This window comes from Eubalaena glacialis, chromosome 4, assembly GCF_028564815.1.
Source record: "Eubalaena glacialis isolate mEubGla1 chromosome 4, mEubGla1.1.hap2.+ XY, whole genome shotgun sequence".
NCBI lineage: Eukaryota > Metazoa > Chordata > Mammalia > Artiodactyla > Balaenidae > Eubalaena > Eubalaena glacialis.
The window spans coordinates 30,196,031-30,222,027 of record NC_083719.1 but is presented as its reverse complement, the minus strand read 5'-3'; the positions used below and the strand labels follow the sequence as shown (position 1 = coordinate 30,222,027).

The 25,997-nt window shown below is 40.5% G+C and overlaps 1 protein-coding gene across 4 annotated transcripts in view; it reads right to left on the bottom strand.

Moving 5' to 3' along the window:
• SLC1A3 (solute carrier family 1 member 3) overlaps positions 1 to 25,997 on the bottom strand; it is a 71,393-nt gene that overhangs the window by 26,053 nt on the left and 19,343 nt on the right. The gene's annotated exons all lie outside the window — the stretch shown is intronic.

Here is a 25,997-nt window from a genome sequence, read left to right as displayed (position 1 = left end):
TTTTGCCCCCAGGGCTAAGGGCAACAATGGAATTGAATTATTCCTGATATATTCCACTAGAAGTGGTGCAACACTTTACAGCTTTTTTCCTTCTACACAAGGGAGTTAGTTTTGCAGCATCAGTTTCATATTTTGATGTTTTTTTCCATGGGGTATTTAGGAATTCCAAAAAATTCTCCAAAGAAAATTACAGGCAGCCCCTTACATTGAATTTCACTTATCCTGAGTAGACTTCAAGGAGCTGGAGGATGTCAAAGAAAAGATGTGGAAATGACATTTGGTTGATTTTTTTTTTTTTTTTTTTTTTAAATTTAAATTTTATTTTCTTATTTATTTATTTATTTATTATTTATGGCTGTGTTGGGTCTTCGTTTCTGTGCGAGGGCTTTCTCCAGTTGCGGCAAGTGGGGGCCACTCTTCATCGCGGTGCGCGGGCCTCTCACTATCGCGGCCTCTCTTGTTGCGGAGAACAGGCTCCAGACGCGCAGGCTCAGTAGTTGTGGCTCACGGGCCTAGTTGCTCCGCGGCATGTGGGATCCTCCCAGACCAGGGCTCGAACCCGTGTTCCCTGCCTTGGCAGGCAGATTCTCAACCACTGCGCCACCAGGGAAGCCCCATTTGGTTGATTTTGAGACTGATGGTGCATGCGTGGGATTGGTAATAATATTCTTTAACTTGGAATTTAGGGAGAGGGTGGGTAACGATACAGTCACCAGTGTTTGGAAAAAAACACAACTAGTGGATGGGCACATTGGAGTAAAATTTGGTAACACAAAATGGCAAAGAGTGAGGGGGAGGGAGAGAGAGAGAGAATATGAACTGGGGACATTGTCTTTAACAAGGAATATGGGATAAAAGATTTATAAATAAGGTAAAGAAAAGCAGGTACAAAACATTGATTTCAAATGACTAATTCAAATGACTATGACTGCCCCATCACAAATAATGGAAAGCGGCAGTAAGGAAGTGAAGTTATATTAAGGGTAACTTACTTCTTTTGAAAGTGGCTTGCTTTCATAATTAAAAATTTCTCACTTACGTGTTCACTCACATTTCATTAAGGACCTTCTCAATGCTCTGCCCAAAGACATGATCATTAAGGCCCTCATGTATTTAGTAAGAAGTAAGACTTAAAAATATATTATTGTGAAACAGCCCTGAACAAATGAAATGCATAAAATTATCCAGCAGAATGATTTGAGATGGAATTGGGAGGAAAATAGGGAAATTTGTTGGCATATACTGGACGGAAATGATTGTAATAAACTGAAGGGTTTGCTTGATTTGAATCCTGGCTCCCTTACTTATTAGCTTGTGACTGGTCAAGATATGCAACCTCTCTGTGTCTCAGTAAATGAGGGATAATAATAGTATTTACTTCATAGGATTGTTCTGAGAATTAAATAAATTCCACATGTGATGCCTTAGGACAATATCTGGCACATATCTTAGCCATGATGATGGTCATTTTTTTTGTTTGTTTTTAAAAAATGTTTTAGGTCTGAAAGACTCCTTGGAACACTACTGTAAAATGTGAGATCTCAGTAAGTAAAATTAGACCTTATATTTCTAGGCACATGCTAAGTGCTTTATCTGATTTAATCCTCTCAAATGACCTGCGTGGTTGGGACTTAACAATGGTCAATAACCATTTACAGATTAGGAAACAGGGAGGTGACACCACGTGCTCAGATCACACAGCTAGTAAGTGGCTATTGTTGGCATCTGAACTCAAATCTTTCTACCCCCAGAACTGCCCTGGAGATTCTTTGTAAAATAAAGTCTTCTTTGCACCAGACTTGTATCAATTGTTGATTTGCATTTGATTGGTCTAATGGGGAATTCTGACAAAAATCTGTTAAATTCGTATTTGAAAGGATGCCTTATATCATAGTAAAAAAGTCTTGGTGCATGTGATGAAAAGGAAAGCGGTGATAATGAGTGGCTACGGTCAAAGCAGTGGGCAGCCTGCACTAGAATTAGTCCGATACCTTGTTGAACTGGAGAGTCATAACATGCCAGCTTTATTCAGAAGTTGATATACTAACAGATATCCTAAATCAAAGAGAAAAAAGAAACCTCAACCATGGGTAACTGCACATTGCAAAGGGCTTTGGGTAATTTCTGGAACTCCCAGGTCTCTTGGTGAAGCTGCAGTATTCCCTCCACCCCATACCCTTCAGAGCGGCAGTTATCAAACTTTCTCTGACCCCATCCATGATGGCACTCACCACCTCCTAGGCTAACTCTTCATTTTTGGGCAGCTTTGATTTTTAAAAACCGGTGCTTAAAAAGAACTGAAATCTGGTTCTTTATATTGCCCCTGAGATACATTTTTGCTTCTGGAGGAACACAGAGCAAGTCCAGTTCACATTTACCAGAGAGACCTCGGTCTTCTTTTCTCCAGACTAAATGCACGTCATTTCTCCAACTGATCCTCATGTATCACTGTTTTCAGAGGTTCATCAACCTGTAATCCTTCCCACTGCCTACCAGTCGGGGCCAATTCTACCGTATTCTTCTGGGCAACCTAGACTACTCAGTATTCCCTAGACACACCTTGAGTTTTCCTGTCTCTGCATCTTTGCTTTTAAGGCTTCTTCTGCTCTTGTCCTCATTTCCTGTGGAAATCCTCCCGCCGGTCCAGCTCCTGAATTCCCAGAGCACTCTTTCTGTGCTTCTTGGCTTCAGAGCCGGCTTTGTTTTACAGTCATGTCTGTACCTGTTGGGCTCTCCATTAATATTTTCAACTCCTTGAGGCTAGAGACATGTAATGTCTTACATAGGTAATGTCTCTTCACATCTTTATTCTGCACACTGGTTAGCACATCACCTGCCCCAAATAGATGTCCAATAAATGTGTCTTGGATTGGATTCAACACCCTCTTAGTAGATACCCTGCTTTGTCAAAGGTGCTCCCGAATGTGCTAGGCACTAAACAAATACTCCCAAGGCATTGTGACCACTGCAGAGTACAGTGAACTATTCATAATTCTACCGAGGAAGCACACGACTATATTCATTCATTTTTAGCCACCACATCCTACTGTTGGTTCACATTAAGCTTTTAGTCACATTAATGGCTGCCAAGCTCAGTCGCTCCCCATCCTGTGATTGAATCTTTTGAATCTAAAAGCAGAAATGTGCATTTATCCTCTGCTCAACTTCATTTTGTTGGTTTCCATGCAGCACTGCAGCCCACTGAAGTCATTTTGACTCATGCTCAGAGGCATATGTGGTTGAAGCCATTCTTTGGGGGCTTATATCATCTCAAAACACAGTGTAGGTGCCTTCTAGGTCTTTAAGTTGTTGATTAAAAAAAAAAAAGGAACAGGACAGGGTTTTTTTAATAAGTGCACTAGGGTACTTTACCAGATATCTTTTCAGGTTGTCGTGGAGCCCTAAACACTCTTTAGATCTAAATGTTCAGTCAGTTTCAAGTCCACACCACCGTTTCATTAGGCTCTATTTTATTGTCAAAGGTATTATAGAAGACTCTAAAATTTCAGAATAACCAAAATAAATTGTATCAGGAATTCCACAGCCAAATGTTATTATAGGAAGGGAGTATTTTTAAAACATAAGAAGATTCCTTGTAGTACAGGGAACTGTCACAAGATGTTTTGTGAGAACGCCTGACTTTGTAACTTTAGGAAATAACTCTCTTTTCCTAAAAGAACCAGTAGTATCAATCTAGAAAATTATACACTGATAAATATTTTTCTCTATTAAATGGGAATGTAATATCATTGGGTAGATACGTAAATACGTCAAGGATTAATACAAACATAAGTTTTTCAGGACTTCCTTGGTGGCGCAGTGGTTAAGAGTCTGCATGCCAGTGCAGGGGACACGGGTTCGAGCCCTGGTCCAGGAGGATCCCACATGCTGCGGAGCAACTGAGCCCGCGCGCCACAACTACTGAGCCCACGTGCCGAAACTGCTGAGCCTGAGTGCTGCAACTACTGAAGCCCGTGCACCTAGAGCCCGTGCTCCGCAACAAAACAAGCCACCACAATGAGAAACCCGTGCACCGCAACGAAGAGTAGCGCCCACTCGCCGCAACTACAGAGAAAGCCCGAGCGTAGCAACGAAGACCCAGTGCAGCCAAAAATAAACAAAATTTAAAAACAAAACAAAAAAAGTAAGTTATTCATATGAGAAAGAAATAGCATAATAATTATTTTAGGCTTCAGGAAAGTTCACTGGATAACTCATTGGCAAACAATTCTGAATGTGTTACGTTTATCGTTAAAAAGTCCATTATTTAAGTGTATGCCTTTAATTCATCTTTACTTTTACTCCTTCCACCAGTAACATATCAGCTTGTGGTTTTCCAGGTTGTAGACCTTCAGTTCTAAACATACCTGATGGTCTGTATTTATTGCTATATGTCCAGTGGCTATCACAGTAGGGACCCAATAGATATTTTGTTGAACGAATGATGAGTGACAAAGCCTGCAAATTCAGCAGGTAGGAATAACTAAGCAACTGTACTCAATCCACAAATCAATTAGTTATTTATGTAATATCTACTATAACTCGTCACTGTAACTAGGGCTGAGATGTAAATGTCCAAACAGTAGTTCCTACTCTCAAGGAGTTCTTTCGTTGAGTAGACAAGTCATATTCTCACCAAATAATCAAATGATCAACCACACGTGACATAAAAAGTTAAGTGCACAAGTATGGGAAAATTGTGGAGAATATTTAGCTCATGTGGAGAAAAGACTTTATCATAGGCAGTAAAATTAAGGCAACAAATGTACTTTAGCATTATAAATCGATCCAGTACAAATCTAGTGGCCACACCGCATGACACTACAGAGAGGGGGCTTTTGTAACAAATAGATCTGAGTTTGAACACAGGTTTGGCCACTTGCTGCCAGGGACACCTTGGGAAGTTTCCTCATCTGAAAATGGGGATAATAATAATGATCTTGCAGAAGGAATAACAAGTATATGTGTTCAATGCCCAGCATGTCTTTTATACTCAGTAACTGCTAGCAATTAATATGCAGGTGAAATTTTAAAAGTCACTGACCAATCAAAGAATAAATCTGCAGTCAAGATCATCACTTCACCATTTTAAGGTAGAAGAGGGTAAACTTGATCTGAATGGCAATACCAGTGTTCTCATATATTTTCAGCTTCAGATGTAAATGACACATTATTTAGCCAATTTTTGAGGAATTACCATGTGCCAGGCTCTGTCCCAGACTAAGTAAACCATGTAGCACTGTCTCTAATTTGCACACATCTTAATGCTATGGAAACTTGATTGTAGAGAACATATTCCCACGGGAGAATCTGCAAACACCCTTGGAAACCAAGTCTGTTATCAAAAAGCCAAAATTAAGTGCTTAAAACTGGGGCTAGGTCATGGCTAAGGAAAGTGAGTCCAAGAAACCAAGAGGCTCAATAATGTACAAAATGACACCACTAGTTAGCGGTGAGGCTAGGACAGAACAAAAGCTTCACCACGAACTTTGCAAAGTAGTTTAAAGCTTTGTGTTAGCACACCAATTTGAAACCGGTTAAGTTTACAACAAATAAAGTTTTCCCAATCCTGGAAGGTCATGAGCTTTTTTGGCAAATGGGTTTTTTATTCTAACGTAGAAAGTAAAGTGATTTTAATTGTTTACTCAGGGTCATCTACAAGCAGTTTCCTTGCTCAGAAACATTGACAAGCTGCAGCGAGCATGTCTTAGGAAGGAGCAAATCAGCTGAAAGGAGGTGGAGTAACAGACAACACGATGTCTGAAACTGGCTTCCAATTAGTGACAGCCCAGGCATGGGCCCAGGCATGGTCACTGATGAGACCCACACCAAGGCTGAGGAAATGATCCTCTCTGGGCAGACGCGAGATGCACAAGCAAGGAAGGGCCTTTCACCGAATACTCTCCAGCAAGGAAGCCAAAGGGCCTTTGAATTTGATGTTTACGGTATCAAAGCAGAATCCGAAAGTGGCTGTAATCACTAACATTAGTCCTGTGCCTGCAATTCACACAGAGTACCCTCACAGCCACGATCTCAGCTGGGCTCACCTCAGGGTCCCCCCACGTGGCATGGACAACAAATATTTCTATTACTATCACTACCGTTATTTCCACTCCATTGATAAGCCTTGAATGCCAAAGCAAAGACTTCCCCCATAGCTAACCAGTGCTGAAAACCTAGTCTGGTATGAAAACTAGTCGGAGAGTTCCAAAGTTTGTGTTCTTAAGAACCAAACAGGGATTACCACGGATACATGCAGCCGGAGGGAGCCGCCTCTTCTTTGATCCTATACCCTGCATTGCTCAGCTGGCCCCTCTTCAAGTTTTCAGAATTAAACATCTCATCTCTCCACAGAGGAAGGACATCCAGAGCCCGGGGTCCCTGTTTAACAGCTCTGTGACTTCCTTCTTCAGCACCTAACACAGCTGACTGGAGGAGCTCAATACTGAATGAATTAACAGCCTCACCTAGACAGTAGCCACGGTGCATGACTCAGAGCACAAAAGCAGTGAGGACACGGAAGGGAATGAAGCATGAAAACATATGGCAGATGCTGTCAGGACTATTTACCGAGTATCCGGTGAAAGCACAGAGTTAGACGAGGTTTGACAGGGAACATAAAGGAAGTAGTAGAGCCCGTGCTCCCTGAGAAGTGTATCGACAGTCTTGCTGAGGCCGCAGCACATGAAAATGCCTCACGAGGGCTTGTGGAATAACTTCCAAATGAGTAGAGATGTAAAATATTTCAAGGAGGGAGATAAACGTGTAAAGAAGGTGAACAGAATAACCATTCACTGGGAATCAGCACGCAGGATACACAAACATGCTCCTTAATCCACCACTGAGTGTTTGGAAGCATGAGAACATTTCCACTGGCTTATCCAATGCACTGAGGGTTTTCTGTCTGCACAAAGTTTTCTTTACGCTCCTGGAGGGGCATAGGAACCGCTTCCGAGGAAGATTCTGACATTGAAGCTGATTAAGAAGGAAACAGGAACATTTTGCTTTTTTCTTGGCGAACCATCCTTGGCTCATTTGAAAGAAATTTATTGAGCACTTATTGTATGCCAGGCCCAGAGCTACAGACAGAGCTACAACCCAGGGCTGGTCTTAATGCTCACAGGCTGGCAGGCAGAGCAGTGCTGGGGGAGCCACGTTCTGGCAGAAGAAAAGAGGAGCACTGGGGAAGGGAAGCTGGGGCACTGTGATAACCTGTAAGCTGGGGTCCTGGCAACGCTTGACTTTGCTGTCAGGACAACTGGAAAAGCACATTTAGAAAGAAGGAGCAATTTTAGTGCCAAATCAGATCTGCCTGTGCATGTTTACCAGATTGGACTCTGACAGCCAAGGATTTAGCAGTGATGTCGTCAGAACTAATAAAATAGGTTAAGAGAGCTCATGAGGGCTAAGTGCGGAGTCAGGTTAGGTATTTCTGTGAACGCTGGAGCACATCAAAGGCATAAAGGCTGTTGAAATTCTAATTCGGAGACATGAAATAACCCAAAATTTGAAAACTAGTACCCCTCCCCATGCTGCCAAACACCTAGCATCTGTTCAAATCTATTATAAACCATTTCCTAGGGCAGGAAGTGAAAGAATTGCATGCAGCTGCCCAGAAGTGTGCTAGTGGGGGATGCCGCTTCCACGCTGTAAATTTATGTGTGAACTTATTCATTAAGTAATGCCATTACTGACCACGGACATGCTGCAAAATGGACGAGGACTTCAGTCACAGAGCACATGTGAGGTCAATGCCCCTAAGACATCATAAAACAACTTAGGAAGCACATCTTAGAAAAATGCATTAAAAAGCAAACTAGCAAACTAATCTCACATCTCACATTTGGTTTGTGAAGCTGTAGCTATGCTCTCCAGTGGAAGCATTTCAATTTTCAGCACCCTCTCCCTAACCATTTCAAAGCCTGCAATTTTACAGTAGCCGAGTCAGTTGTTCTAATCTGACTTTTCAAGGTTTTAAGTTTATATGGTTTACTGGTACCTAAAAATTGTTCTTGGTGAAATTTTCTTCCACTGGGCATTTACCTCCTAGAGTCACTATGGGAGGAGAATAATAAAGTCATGTGATACGGCAGCGTTAGTAACACACAGCTGTATTGGGTTACTTTCATTTTACTAAACATTTTAGGCCAGTTCTTGCTCCCTGGATAACTCTGGGAATTCTCCAGAGGCACGCAGAAGACGTGAATCTAGCTCTTTGTGTCTGTAACTGTACACCTGCTATTGATGCAAAGGATGAAAAGAAAAACACCCAAAACACATTGTTCTATTTTTAAGCTGTTGTACTCAGTTCCTGGGGAAGGAAAGATGCCCTTTCTCCCCTTGAAAATTACTGAGAGCCAGCTACTCTGCTGTAGTGTAAATTCAATTTCCAAATGTTGAAGAGAGATGATCTTAAGCACTGAGGGAGAAAGTATGGTGTGTGTGTGTATGTGTGTGTGTGTGTGTTTGTGTGTAGATGTGTGCGCATACCAGTTGGAGCTGGGGATGCCAAAATAAATCTTTCCTCAAATCCGGAAATGCCTATCAGGGAAGCAAACTAGCTGGCAATCAGAAACTCCCATGTAATGTTCACTGTTTTAAACGGCACACACTCTCATGTCCTAGGGCAGAATTGCATGCCACGGCTTTAGAAGGCACTCCACCAAATATTAACTGAAAGATTGAATCAGTGAATCTTTCCAGGAAAAGCATGTTAAAGCTCTCTTTGCCTGTTTAAAAAAAAAAACAAACACGCCAACTGCATAAATTGGCAGTAGGGTGCAATATTTCTCTAAGTCAGGAGTCCAAATGTTGGCTGTTCTGGTCTGATGCTACTCAAGGACACAGTGGAATAGTTTCAGGAGGAGCTGGGTCACCTTGGAACTTTGATGCTTCTTCCCTCCTGTATTAACCTCTCTGAAAAATGGTATGCAGGGTATAACACTTTTTTACATCCAAAAGGAGACTTTCATGAATTTTTCTAAAATAACTGAAGACTCTCTGGGATCTCAAAAAATGATTGCTAGGGATGGAGTGCCAAACAAAATGGTCCCTCACTTTCCTGAAACTTACAGTTGGCTGCAGGAGGTGGAAAATGACAATGGGACCACCTGGTGACACAGCACGGGTAGGAAAGGTTTCCTGGAGGAAGTGACATTAAAGTAAGAACTGAAGGGAAAGGCGGGGTTTCAGGTAAAGAGTCAAGGCAGACATGGGGGGAAGACAGTGAGAAATGAGATGGAAAGAGAAAAGCAGGAGCCATGCTCAGAGTTCTGACCTTTATTTCAAAAGCAAAGTGGGGAATTTTAGCAAGATCATACAGTCTTCATGTAAAAAAGCAGGTCAGAAAACGGCAAGTCCCCATGGGGAGTGGGGGGAAGGCGGGGAGACTAGCGATGGTGTTGCGGCTGCAGATTAGGTTTGAGACGGTGCTGTCTGGACTTGGTGGAGGGGTGGCCACAGTCAGAAGTCAGAGTTAAGGAGGTAGAATCAACAAGCCTGGGGGTGGGGAGGAGTGGGAGAAGGGTCGAAGTTTCTGATTTAGCCCCTCCTTTCTGCATTTCCTTTGATTGAAAAACAACAACAAATTTTCAATAGTTTCCTACTGTTTCTAAATCTAAAATAGCTGAATTCTCCTCCACGTTTACGTCCTTTCACCAGGAATAAATTTATTTTACGTGCACTCACCATCTTCATAATAATGAACCAGCTCTGTAAAATCTTAGTAACTTGAAAGGGACCAGTGGGTCCCTTTCAGGCGGGGAAGCAGGCTCAGAATGATGAAGGCTTTACTGTGTCTTTAAGTTTATTTTGCAGATAATTCTAGTTTGCATACACCTGGGAACACATCCAATAGCTCTCTCCCATCTTGAAACAAAAGAAGAATTTTTGAATCTAAAGAAGTAGCAATCACATTGTCAAAGCTGGCCTAACTCAGGAGCCTTTGGCCAGCTGAGTTTTACCAGCTTCTGAAAGCTGTGGATCCTAAGGCTCTTCAAGGCCTCTTTCCAATACAGACTTCTACTGCTTGTATCTATCTGTGACTCTCTTGACCAAAAAACCATGGTCTGAGGGACAGAGGAAGATGTTAAGCAACACTAGGGAGATGTAATCAGCAAAATCCAGAATGTGGAAAACTAATTTTACGTGACAAACAATCTGGTCTCTTCAATAAACTGCAAAAGAAAAGGATGGGAAAGAGAGGGGTAGAGACAGAGAAATAGAGACAGAGACAGAGAGACAGAGAAAGAACCTATAGATTACAAGATTTAAGCGATATGCAAAACAAATTCAATTTATGAATGTGGCTTGATTCAAACCGACACACTGTAAAAAGAGAGGGAGAAAAGAAATGGGGAGTTTTGAAACCGATTGGATGATATTAAGAGGTCATTGTTAATTTTTAAACAAATGATCATGGACATTATGGTTATGTTTAGGGAAAATAATTTTTCTCTTTTTAGACATAAATGACTCCTACGGAAACCACACTTTCCCTCAGACTATAGAAAGTCCCTAGCCTGTATCCAGGAAAGATGATTTTCACTTTCATCCCAGAGCTAGAGGTCAGGGTAGAAACAGTGGACAAGTTTCCCCAACAGTGAATCTACTTTCCCCACCTGCTTCTACACTAAGAGTTGGATACTCCAGATAAAAACGGTAAGGTAGACTGACATTCCCAAACTCTACTTTCACATCTGCCTAGCAATTTAATCCTGAAAGTGAACTGAAAGTGAAATCAATGTTCCTAAAAGCTTGAGTCAGATTTTAAATATACTAAAATAATCCACGGTGAGTCATTTTATAATTTATTATTTTTGGAAAACACACACTTATTCTCAATAGAGAAGGCACATCTCCCTCAAGAGTTGGGGAGTGGGGAAAAATGAGTGTCTGAGCATATATCTTTAGAGCCCTTTTAAACAATACTTACAAGGCTCCTTCTGTTCCTCCCCATACCAATAAAAACAAAAACAAGAGATTATATTAGCTACTATTAATCACTAGGAAGAGTGATTTTTCTCTCTCAAGTAAGTTGGGACTGGAAAAATTTTGAGAACCATTGATCTGGACTTCCCTTTTGGGTATTTTCGCAAAGTGAAGTCTACCTTGATCTTTCAACACAGTCAGGAATTGTTCTAGAACAAATCTGTTGGAATGAAGTTCCTGAAAGAGATAGGAATACCTTTCTTTTTAACAGACAAATAAGCTGCAGAAAGGCCAGAGCCTTGTTATTTATGCCACTTTTCCATCGTGATCCTGTCGACCAACAGAAGTTAGGATTGTGTTTTTATTTTGGGAAGTCTAAAAATAGGAATTTAAACCAACTGTCCATTCTTCATGATAGAGAAAATGAAATCCTCAGAGAACCTTTTACCCCTGAGCCAATCAGATAAATTTATTCAGCTAGGATAGACTGTGACTTTCATAATTCAACATACATAAGGAATATAATAACTGTACTGTACTATTAGGACTGCTCATCATACTGATATGTAGCACCAAAAAAAGTGTATCTGTGGTGTTTTCTTAAAACAGTTTTTGTTTTCATATTTTTTTCTTTTATTGAAACCTTAGCAACTCTTGGACCGTAGGTCATCAATGCAGTTAGAGTCAAGAGAGATCAAATCCTACTCTTTTCTCCACTGAGTCTTTTCACAATGTCTGTGGTTAGAAAGAAAAACAGAGCGATTCACTATCTCTAAAGACCAGTCACACAGGGGGTCTGCTCATGTTTAAGAAGTCCTTTCCAAGCCTCTCTCCTGGTGAGGCTGCACTTTTTGAAAGTGGATTTTGACTGGACATGTGGGAAGTTGGGATCAGTAGCTCAGTGTCACAAGAAAGCCAAGGGGTTTTATCTACAAGAACACTGTGATTGTGAACAAAGCCCATTAAAGCCATAAATACCTTCCAAGGGCAATCGAAGGTTGTAAGAGCCAAACTCTCAAACTACACAGAGGAGACAGCATGAAGTGTGGTACAGACTGCATTTGGAGGTTGTCCAAAGAGCTGATGAACTATGGGGGCAAAAACGGTAGATTTAATTTAAGAACTGTGTTCCAACTTATATTAGTCATCAGTAAGAAAAGGTTTATTGACACAAATCTCAAATTTCCTTGAGAAGTTCCCAAGTTAAAATTTTGAAACCTAAGTTTGTTGCTCAGAGTGGCACAGTCCTGGCTGTAGATAAAATAATCGAACATACAAACCTTAAAAATTTCCTTTTGACGTTCAGACAGTGCAATCATTTAAAAAAATTTAATAATGGAAAGATATTTGGCAGAATAAAATACAATTTCTTGCACACTTATGTGGTTGGTCCTCAAAAACAAAAAAAAGGAAAAAAAGGAAAAAAAACAAAAAAAGAAAAAGAGCCAAATGGTAAGTTTAATGCTGATTAATGCTTTAATTAAAAGAAAATTCTAAGTGATCACATAGAAATGCAGAGAATGCTCACTACAAACTCACAGCACCCAGAGCCCATTTTAGCCTCCTCCACATAAGGGTTGGGATAAATTAAAAGCAAGGAATAAAAAAGCCATGAAGTTACTCTGATAAATTTCGATAAAAGAAACTGATGTCTTTTAAAGAATAATAATTGTTGGAATGGCTACCTTTTCTCAAAAAATGATTTCAGTTATAAAAATAAAATAAAATGGATGATCAGAGTCTGGATATTTAAGGAAATAGCCTTGCAGTCAGAATTTCACCAAAATCTGACTTTTTCTAGTGTTGACAAAAATCTCTTTCCATGAAAGAATCACGGAGTCTATCTTAACTTTTATATGTACTCTTTGGTGTAAGTAAACCAATGAGTACATTGGCAGGAATGTGCCAAGTAAAATTGATTAAATTTCCTTAATACATCTGCTCTCTCTCTCTCTTTCTCTTTCTCTTTTCTGAGCAAAGTTTGGAATCATTTTGAATGCAAAAGGAAATACTCTACTTAACAAAAGATACATTTGAATTTGAGTGTATCTTGATTGAATGTCAAAAATGAACACTTATTTGGAAGGATCGAGTATGCTTTGCTCCAGAGAAATTCATGGCAGCTAATTTTGCCTTTTGTATATTGAAAATAATTAAATTATTTCATTCAAGTCCTTGTAATAAATTGCATTATGAGTGGCATGTGGCTGAGAATAGAAATTGGTTAACAGTGAGTGTTAGTTGAGTACCACAGGACTCATAAAGTATTTTAAGCGGAAAATGGTCAAATTAGATTCTTACTTGAAACTACAAAAGAAGAACTACGTATTTCCAATAGGGTAATTAATGAAAACCTAAAACTTAGTTATGTAGAATCATGCAACTTTCTCTGCACTGCCTGTGTGTATGAGGTGGGCAGAGTCTAATTCCATTGCAACTCTCACAAATATATATTTTATAATGATATGGTGTCATACGGAACCTATATTTTATTAGAATAGATGCATTTTGGCTGGTAACACCAAGGCCGTGGACAGAAATGATTTCAACAAGAAACATCCCAAGGGACCAATTCTGCCTCTGACCCTTACATCCCAATACTGTAGCACAATAAACATGGGTGGATGTAATGTACTTTTAAATTCCTGCCCACGCCTCTGCTTCCTTCATATAACACTATTTGTACTCCACCGAGGCAGGAACTTTTGTACTTGCAAAACTTCAAGAAATCTTTTTTTTTCCTCAAAAATACCCCTTTGAGCATTATTTGGGAGGACTCTTGAAATACTGAAATAGAAAGTTTTCCAAGACTTAGCAACCACTTAGAATTTTCTCCTTTAAGAGACCACAAATATGAGACCACAAATTGTTTTCCTACTAATATCCAAATCCCATTTCCCAGCCGGGAGGTTAAATTGTCATTGTCAACGTGTACACACAGTTGCACAGCACCGCGTCAGTGTGGCGCCTTTGGGGGAGCTTGGCTGCAAAGCTTAATCAGAACGGAGACACGCTGTCTGCCTTCATGCAGCTTGCACTTGGAGAGGACACTGGCCCAGAGCCACTGACAGCAGATCACAGGGCTGGAGGATAAAGCCGACCCACATACCACAGTGTGGTTTGTCCAACGATGGAGGGGGCAGACATGACTGAACAATGTCTAATATTTAGACTTACAAAAAGCTTGGGATATTTTGTTTATTTTTTGAGGGTTTTAAGCTCATGCCCCTTGTGTGGATTTCAACACAGAAAGGATAATCTGAAACAGCAGCATAAACAGAGGAAACCAACTGTTAGTGAAAAAAAGCCAGCCCTTGTTATCAAGGATAGTGCTTGTAATACTCGATCAGTGTTCTTTAAAATTCCAGACTTCCCTTGGTCAGACCAATAATCCATCCTGTCTCTGGCACCAGTGCTGCCCTCCGTGACATCAACTTCAAAAGACCCAACCACCTTTAGTTTTCCCTTAGCGATATAGCTTTGTTTCTTTAAAGAGTGGTCAGTGGCTTACATTTTGCTTACACCAAAGGGTCTTTGGGATTTTCTTTAATAAACACAAATGAATGATTTATAATTAGCCTGTACATTACTTATACATTTGTAAGAGGATATCACCATCAATGCAAGAGGTTGCTTGGGCTATAGTCCTCTTCAGGCATACAAATGAGCAATAATCAGTACCACAATAAACTAGCTCATCAAGCAGAGGTACAACTCACAGCTGGCAATTCAAGAAATGAGATGGAAGCTGAACGAAACAACCCGCAAATTACTGAGAATGGTCAGTTGGCAAGCTTCACTTTGGCTTACTGATGGTCAAAAGGCAGTAGAAGCCATTCTACAAAGACACAGTCCAAGATTTGGATTGGAGGTCTTACGAGTGCTTTAAAAAGTGGAGGGTCCTAAAAGAACAGAACTTTAGGGACTCTTCTGGAATTACCCAAATGCAGACACCTAAGGAAGCAAACCCTTTCCTTCTGAGTTGAAAATAACTGACCTGGAATTATAGCTCATAATGCAGAGAATTATAATGAATATATAATTCAGTAGTATTGTAAAAGATCTGAACAGAACTTTCAGCAACGGGGAACATTCTGTAAATTAAGATGCACCAGGCCACTGAAGCAGCTCATAAAGGCCACTTCATACCAGTGAGATTTGTACCAGCACTCCAGTCTTAGCATCCACATTCCTTGGAGGAAACTCGAGTATGTAATCCAGAGGTCCCCTTGCTTCGGTCTGTCTCTTCCCACACCCCTACCCTGACCCCCAACCACTCCTCAGGGAAACCACAGGGACCTGTGAGGAATGTCTCAATTTGGAGAGATTATCCGATCACTGCCCTCAAGACTTAACATTCTGGATACCTCAAGCATCTATACTATACATTTCCAAAAGTGAATTCCCGGCACAGGGAGAAAGCTATCTGATTTAAGCAGTGTATGATGTCCTTTGAAAGCTATGTGTAAGAACTCTAGCTGTGGTAGGTTAGATTAATAAGCAAACAAGCATTTAGAATGCCCCTTTCAAAAGAACTGACATTAAAATATTACATCTACCTTATTTTTGAAAATGTCTAATTGTGTTAAAGATCATACAACATAAAATTTACCAACTTAACCATTTTTAAAGGTACAGTTCAGTGGTGTTAAGTATATTCACATTGTTGTGTCACCTGTCATTTTTTTAATTAAGCTGATTTTTATTCACTATAGCTGAAGAAGGTAACACATTATATTCTAACATAACAAAAAGTTATAATTGATGAGTCTACCTACATTTCAAAGGATTTCAACAATTATTTTAGTATAACCAAAGATGTAACATTTGAATTTTATCTTTTTTGAAAGGTAAAATGCACAGTTATAATACCCAGACTACATATCTTATGACTTTGAAAGTTTTAGCTAAAGCATACATCTTCTACAGGTAAAAGCAAAGCAAAAAAAAAAAAAGAAGACATGGTAAGTGTTGGCAAGAATGTGGAAAAATTAGAACCCTCATATGCTGCCGGTGGGGATGAAAATTACAATTACAAGTGCAATTACAAAAGTCTGGCAGTTCTTCAAAAGGTTAAGCAGAGTTATCGTATGACCCAGAAATTCCACTCCAAGGTATATACCCAAGAGAAATGAAAACATAGGCCCATGAAAGTCCACAGCAGCATTATTCATAAGAGCACCCTGCCTGCAATGTAAAAAATCCCCCAAGTCCACCAACAGATGAATGGATAAATAAAATATGGGATGGCCAAACAATGAAATATTATTTGGCCATAAAAGGGAATGAAGTACTAACACATGCCACAACAGGGATGAACCTTGAAAACATGAACCTTGAAAGAGACCAGTAACAAAGGACCATGTATTGTATGATTCCATTTATATGAAATGTCCAGGATAGACAGGTCTATACAGAAAGGAAGAAGACTGATGTTTGCCTAGGGCTAGAGGAATGGGGTAATTCGGGGGTGATGGCTAGGAAGTGTGGGGTTTTTTGGGGGTTAGTAATAATGTTCTAAAATTTACTGTGATGATGCATGCACAACTCCGTGAATACACTAAAAGCCATTGAATTATACACTTAATATGGGTAAACTGTATGCACGTGAATTATATTTCAATAAAACTGTTAAAAAAATAAAAACCATCTTGAAAATAAGATAAACCTAAGTCTACCAATACCAAGAAATAATTTTAGGGACTTCATATAAATAAAAGCCCCTCTCTTTCTATTGTAAAATAGATTTCTATCATTCCAAGGAACAAGGAACAAGGGGAAGTTAGTGGTAGAGGGCAAAGTCTGGCAACAAGGATGTCTCTAGCAGTTGAAAGTCTGATACACACTGCTATATATCCAAATATGCTTATGTGATTTATACAGCACTTTTCAGGCCCTTGACCTCACTTTGTAGGTGTTAAGTTAGTGTTCAGGTGTTTATTTAATGGGAAATGATATACTGACATTAGCCATCTTTCCATAGAATATCTGTTTTCTGCTAAAATCAAATAATGATGCCACGTGTCCAATTCAGAGGGAGAAAAATGAATAAAGTCAATAGATTGAATTCTTTCAATTTTAAGATTTTCCCCTATAAATTTTTCATAAGTGTTTCTTGCCTCTACTCATATGAATACTGGCAAAAAAGGGGCTAAAAGTTATGAAATATAATGCCTAAGTGATATTAGAAATTTTGAAATTGTCAATCATGCTTAGATTTAATAGCTTATACTATTCATGGAAATATGCTTATAGTTTTGTTCTTATACTAAGTCATATTCTCTCACAGTAAATGTGTTCCTACATCATTTAAAATGTAAACATTTTGTATTACCCATGAGTGTTATTGTTATGAATTTCCAGTTTATTATTTTTAAATACGTTTAAGAACTACTACATTAATGTCTGGCTCTAAGCCTAAGCATGCCAAAGGAATGCTTTCAGATATGTTATTAAGCACAGGTCCCAAGATAAGACTGCCAAATTATATTCTAAGATTTAAAAATACAGCAAGATTCCAGTATAGAAGCTACTAATGTTTCCATCTTTTTTAAAAAATAAATACTTAGTGTGTAGGTAGGGTATGCTGATATTAAGGATTTTATGGTATGTATCAATTTAGGAAAATTTTGCAATATTCTTTAGGAAAGTTAGTTTTAAAATAATGAAACTTCAGCTCTTAGCACAAACTCCTTTGAGAACAGTGCATTCAAATTACAGGTGAAGGAGACATGATCTAGTTGAGAAACCTTAAAGTACAGAAAGAAATTCTGGAAAAGTTGCAAATTAAAAAGAGTAGAGGCAACAGTCAGACTGTACTTTTCAGAGTCAGAAGAACTTTGGAAAAAACAAACATGCAAAGCTATGTGAGCACATACACATACTCCTATTGTGCTATAATGAAAAATTGTGTTCCCAAATTTCATAGCATCAACATTTTATTGCATTATCTCCTACTAGATAGAGATGCACCATGCTCTCCGGAAGCATTGGTAATTAATGTAAAACACTGGTAGAGAAGTTTATACCACAAACAGAAAGAAAGTAAAGAGCTTGGTTGGCAACACTTTCTTTAAGTGACTGACAGCTCTTGGTGTGTGTGTGTGGGGGGGGGTGTGTGTAGAACATTAAAGAAACATGAAACAAGTTAAAATCATCTTAAAATATTATTCCTGTCTTATGTGTTCTTTGCTTTTAGAAACATAATGAAGTATGTCGTATTTGCTTCAAAATAATCCAGTGGTGGGAAGGAGTATAGGCAGGGGACAGGGTCCGGGGGTATTATAGATGAGACAAGATTGTGTGTGTGTGTGTGTGTGTTTATTTTTTTTCCCCCCCAACAGCACTGACAGGTCCTGGTAATATAAATATCATCTCAACAGGCTGGATCTAGAAGGCCTACAATCATCTTGCCATCATGCTCTTCTTACAGAACTCTTTCTAAATGATTAGCCAGGAGATTCTTCTGACTTGTTTACTTGTCCCCAGCACCACAGAGCTCAGACACTGGCCTCCCTTCATCCAGTGGCCTGTGAGAGGAAACCCCCTTGGTAATTTAGGGGAAGTTTCTTCCCTCTGAGGAAAACTCAGATGGAAACTCAAGTAATTGTTTAAAAAATTAAATAGAAAGACAGCAAAACCTATTTCCCCATACGAGGGAGTCCAGGAAATGGACATTTGAAAGCAGTACTAACTGATAATGTAGATGTTGCTGGGTTAGCAAAACAAGTGCAATTACGGGTAGTGCGCTGGCCTCCAGCCTGGGGGATCTGGGGTTATTATAAAGATCTCCATGAAGAAGCTAAAAAGAAGATTATCTTGCCTAGAGAAATAAATCTACACAAACATAAGGCTTGAGAACCTAGATTCTACCCAGACTCAAAATCGGCTGGATCATTCCAGCAGATCAATCCTTCAGCAGAGAATACCGTCACCCCAAAGCCTTCTTTCTGCTTATCATGAAATACCCACTAAACACGGAACAGAGGGAAGATGGCATACTGTCCCCTGCAGACATACAACCCATGGCATTGCCACAGAAAGCCTTGTCTGGCTACAGAACCTTCTCTCTTTCTCTCTATCTCTATGTCTGTCTCTTTCTGCTGGTAGAAACTCCAGCATCTTTTTACTTGGCTTTATGGGACACACAGAAGTCTTTTGTAATGGAATGCAGGTTCCTAGTCATTCCCAAGGTGAGCAGTTCTCCTAGCAGAAGTCCATTCAAATCAAAGTCAATAGACTGGGTGTCTGTGTGTGTCCTTAAGCACAAATCTCCAGTCAGAATTCATCAGGATTCATCATTGCTCTACTGAAAACCATTATCATATGAGCAGAAGAAAAGCATCTCTTTCCAACACGGCCCGCAGACCTGTAGTTCCACAGTAGTTTGAAAGAAATCACCAAATTGGTAATATAAGGGGAAAAAAGTCTTATGTTTCTTAGAGAATAATTTAATTTTAAAAGAAGTTTTAAATTTTTCTTTCTTGTTAATTTTATTAAAGAAACTTTCAAAAATGTCTTACAAACCAGAACCGATCAAAACCACAGGCTACCTTGAAGCTGCTGAAATTCACAGATAAAAATTCCCAGGAATTCCCCGACAGTCCAGTGGTTAAGACTCCGTGCTTTCACTGCTGAGGGCCTGGGTTCAATCTCTGGTTGGGTAACTAAGATCCCACAGAAGTGTGGCCAAAAAAAAAAAAAAAAAAAAAAAATCCCAACTTGGGCTTCCCTGGTGGTGCAGTGGTTGAGAATCTGCCTGCCAATGCAGGGGACACGGGTTCGAGCCCTGGTCTGGGAAGATCCCACATGCCGCGGAGCAACTAGGCCCGTGAGCCACGATTACTGAGCCTGCGCGCCTGGAGCCTGTGCTCCGCAACAAGAGAGGCCGCGATAGTGAGAGGCCCGCGCACCGTGATGAAGAGTGGCCCCCACTTGCCGCAACTAGAGAAAGCCCTCGCACAGAAACGAAGACCCAACACAGCCAAAAATAAATAAATGAATAAATAAATAAATAAATAAAGGAGTTCCTTTAAAAAAAAAAAGTACCCTTTTATTAAAAAAAAAAAAAAAAAAAAAATCCCAACTCATAGAACCCCAAGCCTTCTGGAAAGTCAAACCTCACACAAAGCCTTGAGCCTGGGGCTTCTGATCTTTCAATTCAAGAACTGTTCCATTTTTACCACAAAAGTTTTTCCATAAACATTCAGTTCTGAGGGGTTAGGTTACCACAGGCTGAACCCCTCTGAGCCAGTGGTTTGTTGCAGCTGATAGGACAGCTGACCCAACCCCAGCTGGTATTAGCAGAGAATTGGTTCCTGGTGATGCTTCCTACCCAGTCATGTGACACTTGGAGCTCTGGGTTCAATTCTGGGAAAACAGTGGGATTCGGGGGAGGACAACCCAGTTGGTAAGGGGCCTAGAAGGACTGGGCACATGAGAAGAATTGGGAGAGAAATTCTAGGCTGTGCTCAGATGCCCTCCTGAAACTGGCTGAAGAACTGTGCTCCATGGGGCACAATTAGCACCACTAAGTGGGCCTCACAGGAGACAAGTGCAGCTCAAGTTCGGACCGCGTAAGCATGAAACTTTCAGGAGGCAGCTGATGGCCACCCTCCGGGGTGCTGGAGAGGGGACTCCCATTCTGGGTGCCGGGATGCACAGCATCACCTCTCTCTGCCTTCCAGCTTGGACAGCCTCAGTCTCCTGTCTCTCCTCCTGAAAGCTGAGTGGCTCTGCTCTGAAAGGGAAAGTTTCTGTGGCTGAAACCCTGTCAGGTGCCTCTTCCCTCTGACTTCCCATCTGTGAGGCTATGTTTCCCGGGGTTACTTTTGCTGCGTATGTCACGGGGCCCCCCCTCTGGCTCTTACCATGTTTAATGGTGAGCCAGGTGTGAGGAAAGCAACAACAAGCTGCTGACTGGGGAGCCTGAAAACTGGAGACTCAGGAAGAGGGATGGCCTGATACTCAGTCCCTGCTTTGTCCTCCACTGGGCTCTTCTTCCCTGGGTCACTGTTCCCGTGACACTGCAATCATGAGTCTATCTCCCAACCAGACTCTGAACTCCTTGAGGTCAGGGGCCTTGTCTTCCTCCTTTGGGATCCTCAGGTCCTAGAAAAGTGGCTGGTACGTAAAAAAACTCAACAAGTGCTTAGTGAATGAAATTGTCTGCAACAGAAAGGTAGACATTTTCTGGGACAGCTAGACTTAAATAAATTTGTCTACACTTTACCAAAACCCAAATCCACTAAAAATAAATAAAAAGCGTTTAATTTCCAGGATTTCCTTTCTATAGGATGCAAAAAAGTCAGGTGATCTCTTTAGCCCTCAGATGGGTCTTCCCATTAGATCTTACAACCTCTCCCTCTAGATGGATGTTATTTAGCCTCCCTTCCCATGTTTGTAAACAGATGGAGATAGAAAATAAAGCGGGGCCTCGGTTGGCTTCAAATGAGCTGGGCTGAAGCTGCTTTCTCGGTGCCTTGTTTCCAGGCTGCCATGAAGTGTGTTCGAGTGTTGAGACAGACTCAGTTTGTCTAAGTTTTGATTAGCCGGGAAGGCTCCGCTTTCGGCATGTAAGCAGCACGTAGAATTTGCTGCCCTGTGGATTCCAGGGTGCCACACACTGGGGCTAAGTTTCTCAGGAAAGACTGGGCAGTTGTATAACCAATGATAATATTTAGAATTATGCAGCTGTGATAAGGTCATCCCATCCCTCACTGCAGGGCAAAAACCAATCCCTTCCAAGGGAGAGGAAGGAATTTTCCCGTGTTGTTACTCCATTACTCATGGTTTCTTTAATTTACCTTTAATAGGAAACTGATTGCTGTAAGGATCACAGACATATGAGACGTGAGGAATGTGGAGGCTCAGTTACATGCCCCTGAACTGAAGCTCTCTTCTTCTTCTAGAATTTTCACTTATACAATGTGGACCAGGACAGCTCTCACTGCTGCTACTCTGACTGCCAATAGCTACCATTAATTGAGCACATACTGTGTGCCAGGCATAAATCCTCAGAACAGACCCACGACATAGGTACCATTAACACCTTCGTTTTACAGAGAATGAAAAGGAGGCCCAAAGAAACTCCTCCCCACTCGAGATGGATACTTTTTTCCCCTTCTTCAGTGAAATATATGTGTGGGGGAAGAAAGGAAAGAAATCTACAGTCTCTTTTGTTGTACATAAGTGCCTGGGGTATTTCACAAAGGCCTCAGCTATATCCCTGAGCCATGACAATGAATAGTTTAAAATATTAAATTTTTCTTGTGTGATTTTGGCTTTCATTTTTGCAAGGCCTTCACAAACCTTTCACATGTCCAAATACTAAGAATTGTCTAGCTCATTTTTTTGCCATCTTGTGTTAAAGGAAATGACAAAATTTTAGATTATCTTTATTGTAACTGTCATTTCTCTGACACTAAGGGTCATACTTTGAGGTACGCCATTTGTTGCCTGTACTTTTATTTTCTCAGGTAAGAGAGCCTTTTGCTGAGTGTAGCTTGTTGGCTTCAACTACAGTTAAGTCCCACATTCCACTGAATTCATTGGTCTATAGATTTGGAAGATGTTTGTCAAAAGGGATGCATCCCCCTTCCAGAAAACTGGAGACACGGAAGATTCCTTTCAAGGTAAGTGATTGAGAAGGAATGCACACTTAGAATGAGAAAAGAAGAAAGCACTAGTTTTCTGAAAAAATTCCAAAGTAAGGAGCAGGTGATAGTTAACGTCTACACAGAGCAAACTGAAATGGAGTTTAATTATTATTTAGTGAATTTAATCAGGGTTAAGTCAGCCGAGCCAACTCATAATTCTGGCATGAAATATCTAGTCTGGCTGCCTATCTTGACCAAATCAGTAGAAATTGGTGCCAACCCCCTATTTCATTGTGCGGTATGTTGGCATACAAGTATTCTTGTTCAAAAAAATAGGTACTTGAGTACAAATCTAGCCATTAGGCTTTCTCCAGCTTCTCTCTGGCAGCTTCTGGAATGCTAATACACACCAAGGATGTTTGGAAGGATTGAAATTTCAAATTCAGAAAAAGGAGAACATGGCTTACAGGGGGTCTAGTGCCACAATTCACCAACAGGGATGTTCCAACTATGAAAACCTAACTTAAATGTCTCAGAGTTTAAATGTGACTAAATGTACAGAAAATTCTAAAACAAAATGCCAATTGAAATTTCAAATTCAGAAAAAGGAGAACATGGCTTACAGGGGGTCTAGTGCCACAATTCACCAACAGGGATGTTCCAACTATGAAAACCTAACTTAAATGTCTCAGAGTTTAAATGTGACTAAATGTACAGAAACTTCTAAAACAAAATGCCAAATGGAAGTAATGCAATAAGGGTTTCATGCATTTCAGCTTCTGTCTGTACAGACCCTGGGACTTCTGAACTTAAGAGTGCTGAGTTCTTGTGTTCCTGTCGGGTGCAGAAAAGGCCAACATGGCTAGGACACAACATGGTAATATCCAGAAGGTGGAGGAGAAGTTTTCCAACAGTTATTTGTTTAGTAGACAATAAATGTGGTGTTCAGTAGCTGATTCCATGTTGAGTTAAGCTTTGATATGGAACTGTCAACAGTGGAATGAGGCAACATATGAAACCCAGCGATAGCCTGATGGGTGCACAAATCTATCAGTGCATTTCTTATAATTAATAGCACTGACACTGAAACCTGAGTTCCAATATTGGTAGCCCAAGAGTTGGATTGAGCCTGCAGATGTGCTTTGTTTGGCTGGCTCTGTTTTTGTTCTGTTGATTATGTCAGTGTTTGAAAATCTAGGTTCTTATCAATTTTTGGATTTCTGGATTCTTTTGAAAAATTGGAAGATTTGGCCCTTGTTGACACATGGCAACAATTGGCTGGAGGTGATAGTTTTCAGGTCACAATCTCCTCCTTGCCTCCCTTTGTCTACGCTATTCTGCAGCGGGTCAGTTTCCATTTATCATCACACTCATCCCTGTTACCTCTCCTGTCAAAGAGAAATATTTCTCTGTATCCATGACTCTATTAAGTAGGAAAACAAAAAGTAGCCTGAAAGGGCAGCTTCATATATATACATCACCTGCTTGGCCACTGGAGGCATCTGAGTTTGCTTTTCCATTCTAAAATAGTGGACCCTGACTTTGTTCTCTCCCAGCACATTCTCCAATAATGCTTCCCAACACACACAGGGATCCTCTGGGGTGTGTGTACTTTGCAAAAGTCCCCCCACCTCCTCATTCACACTGAGTCACACCCTGCTTTGGTTTAGAATCCCTGTACTTAAAACCATGAAAGAAATTTTATTGAATCTGTCACTCATTCCAGTTGATCATGAATATCTAAATTACCATGTAGCTTGGAAATTATTCCTTTGAGACCAACACCTTAAAAAGATCTTTGGCAAGCTAAATTAAGCCCTTTCTCTTAACAGTCCTGGAAAAGAGCTGACACTCTTTTAATGGTCCCTAGTGGCAGCATTCCCAACTTGCAGTTAGGTTACATTTTAAAAGTTCATTTTATACTGGTTGTTTGCAGCTTATAATTCCTTTCTCTTTAACACCAATATTATAAATGTTGATAATTTCTCCAAGGTTTACGCACAGTTTCTTTTTAACCATGCAGAGGGATTGCATCATAGTGGTTTCTTTTTTTTTCCCAGAAAAATTACTCAACGAAAGCTCTTATTCCTTCAACAAATTTGATGTATTAAGTATTAGAAAATACCAGGAAATTCCACTTCAAATAACTGTTAACTAGGATTGCTACTAAAGGGAGCTAATATTTTCTCTAGTTGTACCAAACGAGGGCTTTCCTCTTATAAAACCCACTGTAGCACAATTACCAGAAAGCAGAAACCTCTAAACACTGTTCTTACCCTTGAAGAGACAGTATAAAGGAACCCCAAACCCCACAGGTTGCATCCACGAAAACTGCAGGTACTCAATTCAGACTCCAGCCAGTAGGGATGGTGGGAAGGGACTCCCTGTACCATTAAACAAAATAGTGGATGTGAGTTCTGTCCCCTAAGTGCTTCTGCAAGAACTTGTTTCCCAGGAAAATGGCAGCACACGGATAATGAGGATGTGCCCTCACATCAGCACGAATTTAGCTTCTGTGATAAGAATCGTGGCTGCTATGATTACCTCTGGTCAGCAATGGGCCAGGCCAGTTTCAAAAACAAGTGCCCCAAATCATCCTGTCTACTTGATTGTTTTATGGGCAATTCATCCTCCAATGGAAGCTTTATGTACATGCAATCACTTGTTTGAAGACCTGAACAAGTAGAAGCCAGCAGAGATCTGCAAGGCGCTGAAAAAAAACAAACTGACATAGTTTCTGTCCAAGTAATGGCCAGCCCTCCAAGGCATAGAGTAGTCAGAATCTTGCCCCAAGACTTTTGAGTTGTTCTATGTTGTTCTTATTACACAGAGATCTTGAAAGGAGATTATAAATATCCTTGAGAACTCCCTGGGAGGGGAAAAGATGCTCAGAGCCAGCTCATAGAATGATCTGCCTAAGGGTGGGCAGTAAGCCAAGGACGGAAGAGAAAACAGGGCCAGTAATACCTGAGTTCTGGGTTTTAGCTACAAACTCAGAAACCATCCTGCTGGGGCAGTGTCTATGGACATTCCTTCTCCAAGTCAGAGATGTGCTGTGGGGAAAGAGAAGAGTGGGCAAGGAGGAATGTACAGCAACATTTTTCTAAAACTTCTTGGTTCTGTTTGTATTCTCCAATCACAGGTACCAGTGACTCTTCAACCGTTTCCCATGCAGGAGTAAATCATTATTTCGCGTTCATAGAAAATAAGAATCCTATCCTGCAAAGCTTCCATGCCTTGAAAATCCAAGTGTCAACTGACAAAATATCTGGATGGGGAAAATCTCCCACCCCCTCCCCATTCTCCCACCAGCGTAAAAGGCAACGGGGGTGGGGGACAATGGAGAAGGGAACGAAATCATGCGGGTTCACCAGGAAAAGATACAGTGTTGGTGGCAGCAGAGTTGCTGAGTGTGTTGTGGGCATTACCTCTTGATGAGGCTTCCAAGAAGGCTCCCGCTCAAGTCGTGGT